Consider the following 12,423-nt stretch of genomic DNA (forward strand, 5'->3'; position numbering starts at 1 on the left):
CAATTAGCTCATAGAGATTTTTTTTCTCTAAAGTTATGACTATATTTACAAGTTTCATGAAAGTTAATTGCATTTTAGTACATTCATATACTCTTTTCGTCACTTAAAAAATAAAAACTATTTTCATTTTAACTAGACCCTTAAAATTATAAATATATTTAGAAAACATAATTCTCATTAAAATTTCTCTTTGATGAGATGGATAGTATTCGCCGCTAATAACAATAATTCAATCATTATTTTCTATCCCTCTCTTACTTTATTATTTGTGCATTCTAATCCGAGCTCCTTCGAAAATTTTTATATTTAAGGGAGACGTGGAATGGGTTTTGCGAACATTTTGACTTTTATCATTTTTAAAAATTTAGGCTATGCTTAATAACTTAAAGTTCAAACTATAAATTACAATTAATCTTTTTTGTTTAACATTTAAGAACATCTTTAATTTTTTTTAGACACTAAAACTACAATATAATTCAACTATAAAAATAGATAACCTATTTGTAATTAAAATACTTACTGATTCTAGTAAATCATTATTCCTATTTATAGTTCATTGAAAATAGCAAAATTTTGGAAAAGTTGATGATTTTAGGACCAAAATTCCTTTAAAATAATAAAAAAGTGTTCTAAAGAGACAAAAAAAAATTCAGCTATTTTACTAATTATTAAATAAATAGTTTTAAAAGATATACAATAATAAACAAACTAGGATATCACACAATCCCTAGCCTAGCCAGCAAGCACAAAAAGCAGCTGATGCAATAACCTTTTAGATCGGTCTTTAAACTCCCTCAGTCAATCAATATGTAACTGAGTCGTATTGATTTTAAGAATCTAATTAATCTATTGGGAATTATTTAATAAATTTAACAACTTTAATGTTAGGAATTGCTGTTGTTTAGATAACGACATTATTTACGTAACACAAAGTCGTCGTGCGGAAATCATAACTGTATGTTTAAATAGACTAAAGTATGAAATCATGTTTCTGGAATTTTATTGTCTCCACAGTTTTCTCAAACTCTCTATAATTGCTTTTGTTTACTTTTAGAGTGAATTACATATTTAGGCTCTATACTTGTAGGGACGAACATTTGCGGTCCCTATACTTGCAAAATATTATACGCGGTCCCCATTCTACACCAATTGCTCGTTTCAGGTGCTTTTTCACTTTTTGACCACATCTTCGAACAAAAATGCCCCTAAAAGTCTAAAGGGCATTTTTGTACACTCACTCTTCAAAAGTAGGTACTTATTTTGATATTTATGTTCATTTAGGGTATTTAACTGTAATTTATATTTTATTCGAATAATTTTTATATGGATTTGTTATAGTATAAAAATTATGCATAGTTTTAATCTTGGGTTTTAACTTAATAAAAATCGATTTACTAAAAAGCACATATTCTATTTCCTGAAAGTAAGATGACTCAAATAAAATGGTGATTTATAAAAAAAAGGAGGGGTTTTCATATTTTAAAAGTCTTTAAAATTTTTTAAAATGTCGTGGCTTTTAAGCACAATTACTTTAATATTTTAATATTTAAAAAGTATAGTGATAGCGATTAAAAATAATATTATATTGTTATTATTCTATTTTATTGTCAAGTAAGTTGTTTCTTCTTGAAGCTTTCGAAAATTATTTTTAATCTTTGTAAGTTTATACACTTGCAGATTCAAACTTTTTCATTCATTCAACAGTAACTATTTACTTTTTTGCAGTAGAATTTTTGTAAGGGATAAACATAATATGTAAAAATTAAAGAAAAAGTAGAAAAAAAATTGTGTAGGGGTTTAAGCCACATCCTTCTTTTTACTAGTTTCCGCCCTGTGCACACTAACCAATTCAAACAAAAATTATTCGAAGAAAACAAATATTATAGTTAAAGTACCCAAACTAATATAAATATCAAAATACATACCTATTTTTGGAGAGTAAGTGCAAAAATGTCCTTTAGGCTTTTGGGGGCATTTTGTCTAAAGATATGGTCAAAAAGTGAAAAAGCACCTGAAACGAGCAAGTGGTATAGTATGAGGACCGCAAATGATATTTTGCAAGTATAGGGACCGCAAATATTCGTCGCGGAAAGTATAGAGCCTAAAAATGTAATTCACTCTTACTTTTAATTGTTTACATGCTTTTTACTTTAATTTTAGTTAAAACCAATTAAAATCACATTTTTCCAAATAGTATATGATGAGTATGTTGTAGCCATTGTAAAATTATTCCGCGTGTTTAATATCTCGTTATTGATCTTAAACTATACTAGATTTACAGTATATACTAAATCAAACACTGTACTCCATATATTTTGTCTAATTTTAGGGGACGATCCAAAATGATAAAACTAGTCTATTTTTTGAATAACATGCCGCGTGGCCAAAATTTCCCAATATCTCAATCCGTCACCTCATCTCTTCCATGTCTCTCCAATCGATCCACCCTCTCTTCTTCTTATTTCACCTTCTCCCTCTTTCTGTCTGTCTATACTCAATTAGAAGTCCCAAATTGAAACACTCTGTCTTCTCGGTGCCGTCTCCCTCTGCCATCGCTTACAAGACAGAGAGATGCATTTGGTAAACTCTCTGATCCTTCTCTTTTCTCTATGGAGCAATAGAATTGGGCTGGAGAAAGAATCGGTAGGTTGGAGGTTTGTTAATCATCGAGTTGGATTGGGCTCAAAAAGAATTTATTTGGTGAATTGGGCTTCTCAAGTAAAGAATTGGACTGGAGAAAATATAATAATTGTAAGCCCAAAAAATTGATAAGTCCAAATATAAAACAAATTCCACTTGGTCGACTATGGGCATCCAATACTCTTTAGTTTCGAAAAGAAACAAAGATTAAACGGAAAAAGATTTGGCTGGGAAAATATTAAACGCTCTCGTTTTGAGCTCAACTAAAAAGTAGTAACATAAGTCTAGCTGTTACACCAATTTAAATACATAAACTATGAGAATTTTTATTTTTTTCCAATAAACAATTTTAATCATAGTAAAATTATTTTGTGAATTTCTCAGGTTTTATCCTTTTTCTAAACTTGTACTCTATTATTTTAGATAATAAATATTTTTTATATTATATTGAACTATGTCTAATGTTTCGAAAAATTAACAAATTTTAAAAGATGATGTGAATTGAAATATTTGTGATTAAATTGCATTTGGTAAGAATGGTGATTATTTTCATTTTTATATATCAATGTTTAATTTTTGTGATTTAACATGAGTCCGTACAAATCATATAAATTTTATTTTGATTATATAATTTTCTTTATTTAAATGATACTCCCTCCATTCATGGAAGATGACCCCTTCCTTAAGCGGTATGAGATTTTATGCAACATTATTTTTTATGTTAAGTGGAAAGAATAAAGTAAGAGAGATTGAATAAAGTAGAGATATAAGTGTTTTCATTTTAGTAATGAGTCGTCTTGGTTGGGACAAACAAAAAAGGGAAATGAGTCATTTTTGGTGGAACGGAAGGAGTACATTTTAAAAAATTTAATAAATTATTATTTTTAAAAGTTCACTATTCATGTATTTTAATAAATATAAATTAATATGCATGTCTAAATTTAAAAGGTGTTGGACATTAAATAATTTGGAGAAAATATATAGTTAGGGAAAAAAAATAAAAGAAATTCTAAAAGTTCGAGGGATTCTCTAGAAAATCTTATAAGTTGATGTATTTTAAGATAAATTACCCTATTTTTATTCCAAACGACGTCGTTTTAATACTCATCGCTTTTTGCCACATTGACACTTCAGGCGAAGTGTCAGCTTCAATTTAAAGAAAATTTAATTTTGAAAAAAATTAGAAAAAGTCAAAGTTGATGTTTTTAGATTCCAAAATAAAAATTCAAGAAAAAAAAACCAAAAAATTATTGAAAGCTCATGTATTTACATACAAATAATTCATATAAAAATGTGATATAGTTTTCATGTGACTATTGTTGAGAAGGTTTTATCATAGTACTCGTTGTCCCATTGGAAATGAAAAGTTTTCCTTTTTCGATATCTCATTAAAAATGAAATGTTTCCTAAAATGGAAACAACTCTATGATAATTTTTTCATTACTCTTACTTTACTCTCTTTTCATTAACTCATAAAACAACACTATATAAAATCTCGTACCACTTTTTAAAGTTTCATATTTAATGGGACGGAGGGAGTCTAATTTTACTATCTCAAATGTACAAGTATCAAGGTGTTTCAACTGGATTCAAGTGTTTAGTATCAAGGTGTCATTATTTGAAGTATTGTATTGATGGTATATTTGTGATCGTCACTCCACCGATTAGGCTAAAATCGTGGACAGATATATTCTTTTTCTTTTGGTTAATGCATGATCATAGTTTCCAATATACCTCCAATTTAGGGAGAAAATAACAGAGTAATAATAATTAGTGGAGATTGCTTGCTGGGTATCTTTCTCAGATTTCAAACATTGCTGCGCAATCCTTAAACTTTCACCACCGAAATTTGTCACAAAATTCAAAATTACGGACCACATTTCTGTTTTATGTCAATTCTTATTAAAGTTATTGATCATGTGATAAAACAATTGCGGCCAATTTTGTGTACAGATATATGATTTTATTTGACTTAATTTATACAATTTCTCTTACAAATTGATACTTGGTTTAGACGCTAGTCAAGGAGATCATATTTGATAATAAAATCTAAGCGTCCCTCTCTACCCCGGTAAATTTTTATGCAATCGGGCATATATGTAATAAGGTACTCCCTTCATCCGCAAAATGTTGTCTACATGTTTTATTTGATACGAGTTTTAAGAAATGTGAAGAAAAGTGGGTGGAAAAAGTTAGTGAAATTAGATCTCACGTTCATGTATTAGTTTAATAGTAAAATGTGAGTGCAACGAGTTAGTGAAAAGTGTAGTCCATTTATAAAAAATTAAAGAAAAAAAAGTAAAATCTCAGCCATTGGCGGGAATTTCGCCCGCATCCGATCCCCAATTCTTGTTCACCCCGGATGATCGTGTTGGGTGAATTGTGACCTCGTACGGACCAACTTGGATAGAGAATACAATATTTTACTTTTTCTTAAAGCACATGCAATGAGGGTTTTCTTTTGCCATATGCAGAAATTAACATTTATAGTACATGATTTTCACCGACAATGATATTCTGTCGACAAATAATTATATCGTGACATGTAATTTTGTCAAAAATCTCAATGAGTCACTTTCAACTAAAATAATGTTAGGTATACACATTATCTTTTTGTACATATATATGCACGAAAAAACTAGTCGGTATGTGACAAGCACTTATTTTCCACATCTAGGGAATTTAAACAATAATAATTTATTCCCAACTTGGAATAACTAACATGATAATGACAACAGTTTAGGCATAGTAAAAACTAGTTTATATCATGAAATATTAGTATATAAGGTTACGGCGATGGAATAATTAGGCAGCATTATTGATGTTCGAGGTTATTATAATGTCGTTACACCATAAGACAAGGGTATTAGTTCCGTAACGACCAAAAATTAGTAAGAAATGTAATTAAGTATTTTCTAATTAATGTCAAGTTGCGTGGATAATCACAGTTAAGCCTCGTGTTTGGATTTAGGAAAATGCATGTCACCTTTGTTATGATTTCAAAACCTAATTTTGGACATATGTGGTATAAAAATTAAAAGCTTATAGCTTTGATTAAATTATTGGTCATTTTCAGTTATTGGAAATACAATTAGGGATCTGATGAGAACAAGAAGAACAAAGACTGACATATTTGTTTTTGTTTAATCCGAGATTTACAACAAAGAAACAAATTAAATTCTTACAAGCATTCAAGAATTAAACACTCATGCCTAATACCTACTCGAGTATTCTTTTTACCTTTCCCCATCTTGAGATAATTAATGATCTTCATTTCTTGTTGTAAAATAGACACGCAAAAAGTTTTAAATAGTAATGAAAGGTTAAAAGTTTCTGAAATCAGTAGTACAATTTTTAAGTTTATTTCATCTCTTTCTCTTCGTTCTTTTTCGACAAATATACCAATTATGACCTTTTCCTAAATCTGAAAAGTTATATATTATTAGTATTAAAATTAGCAGCATAAATATCAAAAGTTAACCACTGAACTATGCACATTACCTAACAGAATATGTTCTGGTTCGGTCTGACTTCTAATTTTTCGGTTTCTTGATCGTTGTATTTAATTATTAGAGCATCCACGGCCCACCGCACTACCGGGGTCACGGCACGAGACAACGTGCGTAGTTGGTGGGAGGCGCAAGCGGGCGAGGGAAAGGGGGGATGGATAGGCGGCGAGCGTCGCCGGTGCGGCACATAAGCAATTTTCAATTTTTTTTTTAAATTCCTAAACATATATAAATACTACATAGTCTTCACAACTACCTCCTCCGTCCACGAGTCACACTTTGACCGGGCACGAGTTTTAAGAAATATAAAGAAAAGTTAGTTGAAAAAGTTAGTGGAATGTGGAACTCATTTTTTTTATATTGGTTTTATAATAAAATGCGAGTGAATTGAGTTAGTGGAATGTGAGACCTACTTACTACAATAGTATTTATGGTAAAAATGAAGTGTGACTCTTAATTGGGGACAAATCGAAATGAAAAAGTGTGACTTTTAATCGGGGACGGAGGGAGTACTTCACATATTCTTCTTCTTTTGAATTTAAATGGATTTCATCAACTACTATCCACGACGACGGGTTATGTATATATGTTTATCATTTTTCAATTTTACAACTAATAATTAATATTGTAATTTAATGTGAATTGTGAAAGGCATGAAGAGGGATGCGGAGAAAGGTGCCCCACTGTGGGTAGTTGTGTTCTAGCGCAAAAAAATGAAGAGAATTCTAACGTAGCTTTGAGTTATAGCATGGCCGACGTCTGGTGCAAGACCGGGGAGGGAGATGCGGCTCAGGTTGCGATCTTTGGGCCGGACCCTAACCACAATTCAATTTTTTTTTAAATTAAAAATTTTCCCTATTTATATATCATTTCTTCAACATGTTTATAACGATTTCACTCTCTATCCTCTCTATTATTCATATTATTTCATCTCGTATGAAGTGGTTTAATTATGACCAACGACAGATGGAAAAATTCATCGCGTCCAACAATTGGTACCTACCGGCATCGCACTAGTATAATGTTGTTCCTAGTCCGGGAATGAGATCCGCCATCGCCGCGATGGACTTACCGTCGCCTGCTAGCGCTAATGAGTATGACATCAGTGATATGGAGTTTGTCGCCCAACGTGCAGGCAAGGCTGCGGCAGCTGATGATGAGAGCAGGCCAAAGAAGTTCAGCTCGGAGGAGACCTTGTTTCTGGCCAAGAACTTCATCGATGTCTTCGAGGATCCTATCTTCGGCAACCAACAGAGTAAAAAGTGTTCTGGTAGCGGGTCACCGAGAAGTTTAACGCTGGTCGACCAAGAGGGACGTTCGAGCCAGGCTACGTGAACCTTCAGAAGCACTGGGGCCGGGTTCAGAAGGATATTTTGAAGTGGAATGACAAATGGGCTAACGTGGTTCAAATGTGGCCGAGCGGTCACATCGAGATGGACTTCGTGGCGAAGATCCTCTAGGAGCTACTCTACAAGCGATGAAGGTCCGACAATCGACCTCAACGTGGCAGACATCGACGTCTTCGGATCATCCCCCAGGAGTCAGAGCCGTCCAATGGGGAATAAAACGGCGAAGTGGAAAGCGAAGAGAGCCACTACGAGATAAGATGTCCGACTCTATGTCGGATATGAGTATTACATTGCAGATGGGCCATCTAAAGGACTTGGTAACGAGGGATACATTGATAATGTCGGAGTTTGAAATCGAGTTGCACAAAGATAATCGTCTTCATTCGCGCACAAATGAAGAAGAAAAAATAGTTTTTTTCTTTAATTTCTTTTTTACGAATCGTAATATTTTTTAGGACTTGTAATTTTTTATTTCTTGTATTTGTAATTTTTAATTTCTAGGGTTTATAATTTTTAATTTTCAACTGAATAATGAATTTTTCGTATTTTAATTGTTCAACGTTTTCTATTTTACAAGTTAAATAGCTTGTAGTTGTGATTAGTGCAATTCAATAGTTGGGGCATGCTGGGTTGTAGGAGTTGTGGCCTGGCGCAGAAAATTAGTGGAATGATTACGTGGAGGGGACTTGGGGCCTGGATGCGGGACGGGGTTGTGGATGCTCTTAATACTCCCTCTTCCCTTTAAAATAGACAACATTTGAAACGACACAAGTTTTAATGCACAATTGGATAAGTATGAGAGAGATAAAAAGAAAAAGTGATTAGAGTATTATTAGTGGAGAATATACCCACCTCATTAGAGAGAGAAAGTTTCCTCAAATAGAAATGTGATAAGGCTCGTTTGATGCATTGGTTTTGGGTGAAAATTCTGTGCATTTGGGGCGCTAATCTCTATTTCTGAGTTCAGGTGCGTAATAAATCTGCCGGACCTAGAAGTTGTTGTTACCTGACCTGGCAGATGCAAAAGAGATGAGTTTGAGGTGAAATTCAGATGTCGTCGCCCAGACCTGGAGGATCAGAAGTTGGCGACAGGAGCATAAAGGAGCAAAGAGCAGATATTTAGAGCATCTTATTCAAGGGCACAAGCATCAAATCACCAAAAGGATGCCCTAGGGATCAGAGCCTCACCTATATAAAGTGCTCAACCTTAAGGAGGAAGAAGATTTTCGACCCACTCTCTTAGCTCACTTTGGAGGCTCCTTGTTCGGTTCCTGTTTTTCACACTTCAAAATTCTCGTTTCACTTGCTGCGTACTTGGAGATGGGGTGAATTCTGGCCGCCGTCGTGGTTCTCATCATTTAGCTGTCGTGTAACACCGCCTTGTGAAGGCGAAGAAACAATATTTACCTTGCTTTGTTTAGTTTGCTTTTCGTTTCAAGTACTTGCAGTTTTTTAGTTTCGTAACTCTAGTTTCTGACTTTGATCTACTGGATTCGAACCTATTTCTCGTTATTATGGAAGTTTATGTTGGTTTTTGTGGGATCTCGCTGAGTTGGTGTTTATTTCTTGCTTTTCGCTTTCGTTAGTGTTGATTGTTGGATGTTTGGAGCTGAGATCTGTTGATTTGTTGTTGGAGGTTGTGGATTTACGTATGGAGATATTTAGATATATTGAATCATGGTGTATTTGAGTTGGAGTTTCGTAGATTTGGTGTTTGATGTTTACATTCTGCATGATTATGGCTATTTACTTTCTGTTTCTTTATCTGCTAGGTCCGGTAGCGTAGATCTGTTAAGTTTCGGCTTTAATTTCTCGTTTTAAGTTTAGATCTGAAGTTTGCTCTGTTTTCATGGTGTTCAATGCTCTGTTTTATCTGCTATTCTCGTTTGCTTCACGAAGAAGATGAAGTTTGTTGGTAGTTAGAATCAGATCTGCTTTTGTCAGTACTTTCTGCATGTCCTTTTGCTTTTATGCATGTTTTCCCAGACCCTGTCAGTACTTTCTGCATATCTTTTTGCTTTTCTGCATGTTTTTCCAGACCCTGGTCGTTTAAGGAAATTGGTCCCCACTATTTGCTTTACTTTTGTTTGTCTAAATTAGGAAAGTCTGTCTAGTCTGTTAACTCTAGTTGTCTTAAAACTTTCAAATATTTCGTTCCGTACGTTCTCATTTCCTAGACCCAGTAGGTAGAGTAAAGTAATTTTAAATCTCCCAGACCCAGTAGTTTTAAGTTCTCGACCCCAAAAATTGCGTGGCAGTAACCAACTCCCTTTTCCAAAACATCCCAAATGCAGTTTTGTAACACGTCCGTCCTCATGGGATCGATTCGTTACTTTTCTGTGCTAGTTGTAGTATAGTGGGTTGAGGTTTTTGATGAAATAGAGTGCATCCAACGACCTCTGTCTAATAGTTTCATGATCTTCTAGACCTTTGTGACCTAGTCGAATCCTCTGGACCTGTTAGATTGAGAGATTTACCATACACTACACTGCACCTCTATTACGACTCTTCAAAATGGTATATTTAGAGTACATCCTAAAATGTCAAATGTGATTTATTTTTAAGGGACTAGAGGAATATCATTTCAATTGCACATATTAGTGGATATAATCAATGTTTAATTTGATCCTAAGTTCAAAAATGCTATGATGAAAAAAATGTACAAAAGTAGTGCAATGAGATTACCTTTGATATTCATGGACTGCCCATAATATTAAAATTCAATATGGTGATAGAACCCAGTTATCTAAAGACCTAATTTGAAGTAGTTGACAATTTCATTTTTTTAAAAATATGAATGAATATATAGAATTTGACCTTTTTAAAAATTTATCTCATAATTTTGCACTTTTTAATCAAAAATATTACTTATTATTTTTTTGTTAAAGAAGCAAAACGAAATGCCAAGTGATTGCAAATGCAACTCAGCTTTTAACGCGTGCCCACGGGAATTTCGTCACCAAAAAACGAACTTCAAGAATAGTTAAAAGATGAAATTCTGGATATTTATTTATTTTTATCTCCTAAAAAATAAAGAGGATTGTATAAAGCTCAATAATTTGAATATTAAAAGGTATACTAAATTACTAATACTCCATTAAACTATTCTTTCTGTCCCATCAAAGATGATTTATTTTCCTTTTTAATTTTTCTTAATCAAGATGACTCATTTCTAAATATAAAAACATATTTATCTCTATTTATTCTCTATTACTTTATTCATTCCACTCAACACAGAAAACTAGATTACATAAATCCCGTGCAGATCAAGGAAAGAGTAATTTTCTTTGGGAAAGATGAAATGGAGTAGTATATATACTTATTTCTCAATGTCATAAAACGTGTATATTCCGACGCAAAAGGCATCCACGTGTGTGATGCGTGCATTATGTTTTGGTGAGTGTAAAACAGTTCGCAAAGATTGACGAAAACAAAAGAAAGTGCCAAAGCCAATGAACACTTTCCAGTATTTGCTGCACCACTCTCACCTAACCAAAACAAAAATCTTCTAACTCTTTTTATTTTTTGTTTAAAAGAGAAGGCACCAACTTTTATCCCCAAAAAACAAAACTGTACACGCACAAATCATCACATCTCTTTCCCGTTGCAAAATTCAACATTAAATAGATACTTAGTTGCTTCAAATGTGACTATATCCTCTTGAAAGTGTGTGTATGCGTTTAAGTCTACAATTAATTTTTATTCCAAGCAAGAAAATTTAAAAGATTTAAGTAAGAGGATTGTTGGTATTATTACATAACTGGGAATTGGAAATGACGATAATTTAGAAAAGAGTCAAAGAAGTAATGAGTTGTTGATTCAGTCACGCAAAGAGATACGCAAATGTCTTCCTCGTGACCATCTATTTTAGTTTTGATATCATCTTCCATAACAGTTTTTATTTACTGCGTCATACTTTTCCTTATTATCCTACTACATTTATTTCCTCTCAACAAACCCATTTACGTGTGTGTAATTATGTCTTCATTTTAATTCGATGAGTGGCAGCAAATTTGGTACTCTTACCTTGTTATTATAGCATGCATATTTATGAAAATAAATTGCAATAAAGGTTTCTAAACTAACTATTTAATTTTTTTTTTCACTTTTTGGGACTATTTAATTATTTCTCATTTCACCCCTTTGAATCTGCCAATTTAATCACCTTTATTTTATTCTCATTTCTGTTTCTTAGCATGTGTTTTACGGTGAAAATAGTCTTTAAACATTTTTGGAAATTATTTCCTATAGTCTCCAAAATATTTAATTTTTATAGTTCAAATTTTATGTATAATATTAGATGATGTAAACAGATACATAAAACTCAAATTTGATAAAAATAAAATCAAAGTTTCAATTGAAATATTACTTTTTTAATTTAAAGTAAAATATAGACGTATGTTAATTAAACAATTAAGTTTATATATTCTCCAAAACTTAATAAACGGGACAAGTAAATTTATTATTTTAAGCATCAAATTGAAAACAAGTTCAATTCATGAGTATAATTAATAGATTCATTTTTTGTGAAATGAATCAATATTTGTAACGATTAACGACATGTACTTTTATTGCTTTAGTAGCTTAAGCTTAGAACTGCATGCCTAACTTGACAAGTCACATAAAAACTATTGAGAAGTTATATCAATATGTTATTCACAATATTTTGAAAATTCGAAAATTTCTCATGGCTATTTTTTACAAGCAAGTAGGCCTGTCAAATTGGGTACCCGCGGATACTCGATCCGAAATTTTCGGGTACCCGATCCCGAAATTCCCAAAACTCAATACCCGATACCCGACCTGAATTTGATTTCGGGTATCCAGTCCCGAAAAATCGGGTATCCAGTCCCAATTGTGATTTTGATTTTTTTTAAAATTAACTACAAACTTTAAGAATTTATTTAATATTATTTAATTCAAAT

The sequence above is a fragment of the Salvia hispanica genome, chromosome 5 (genome assembly GCF_023119035.1).
Source record: "Salvia hispanica cultivar TCC Black 2014 chromosome 5, UniMelb_Shisp_WGS_1.0, whole genome shotgun sequence".
Taxonomy (NCBI): Eukaryota; Viridiplantae; Streptophyta; class Magnoliopsida; order Lamiales; family Lamiaceae; genus Salvia; species Salvia hispanica.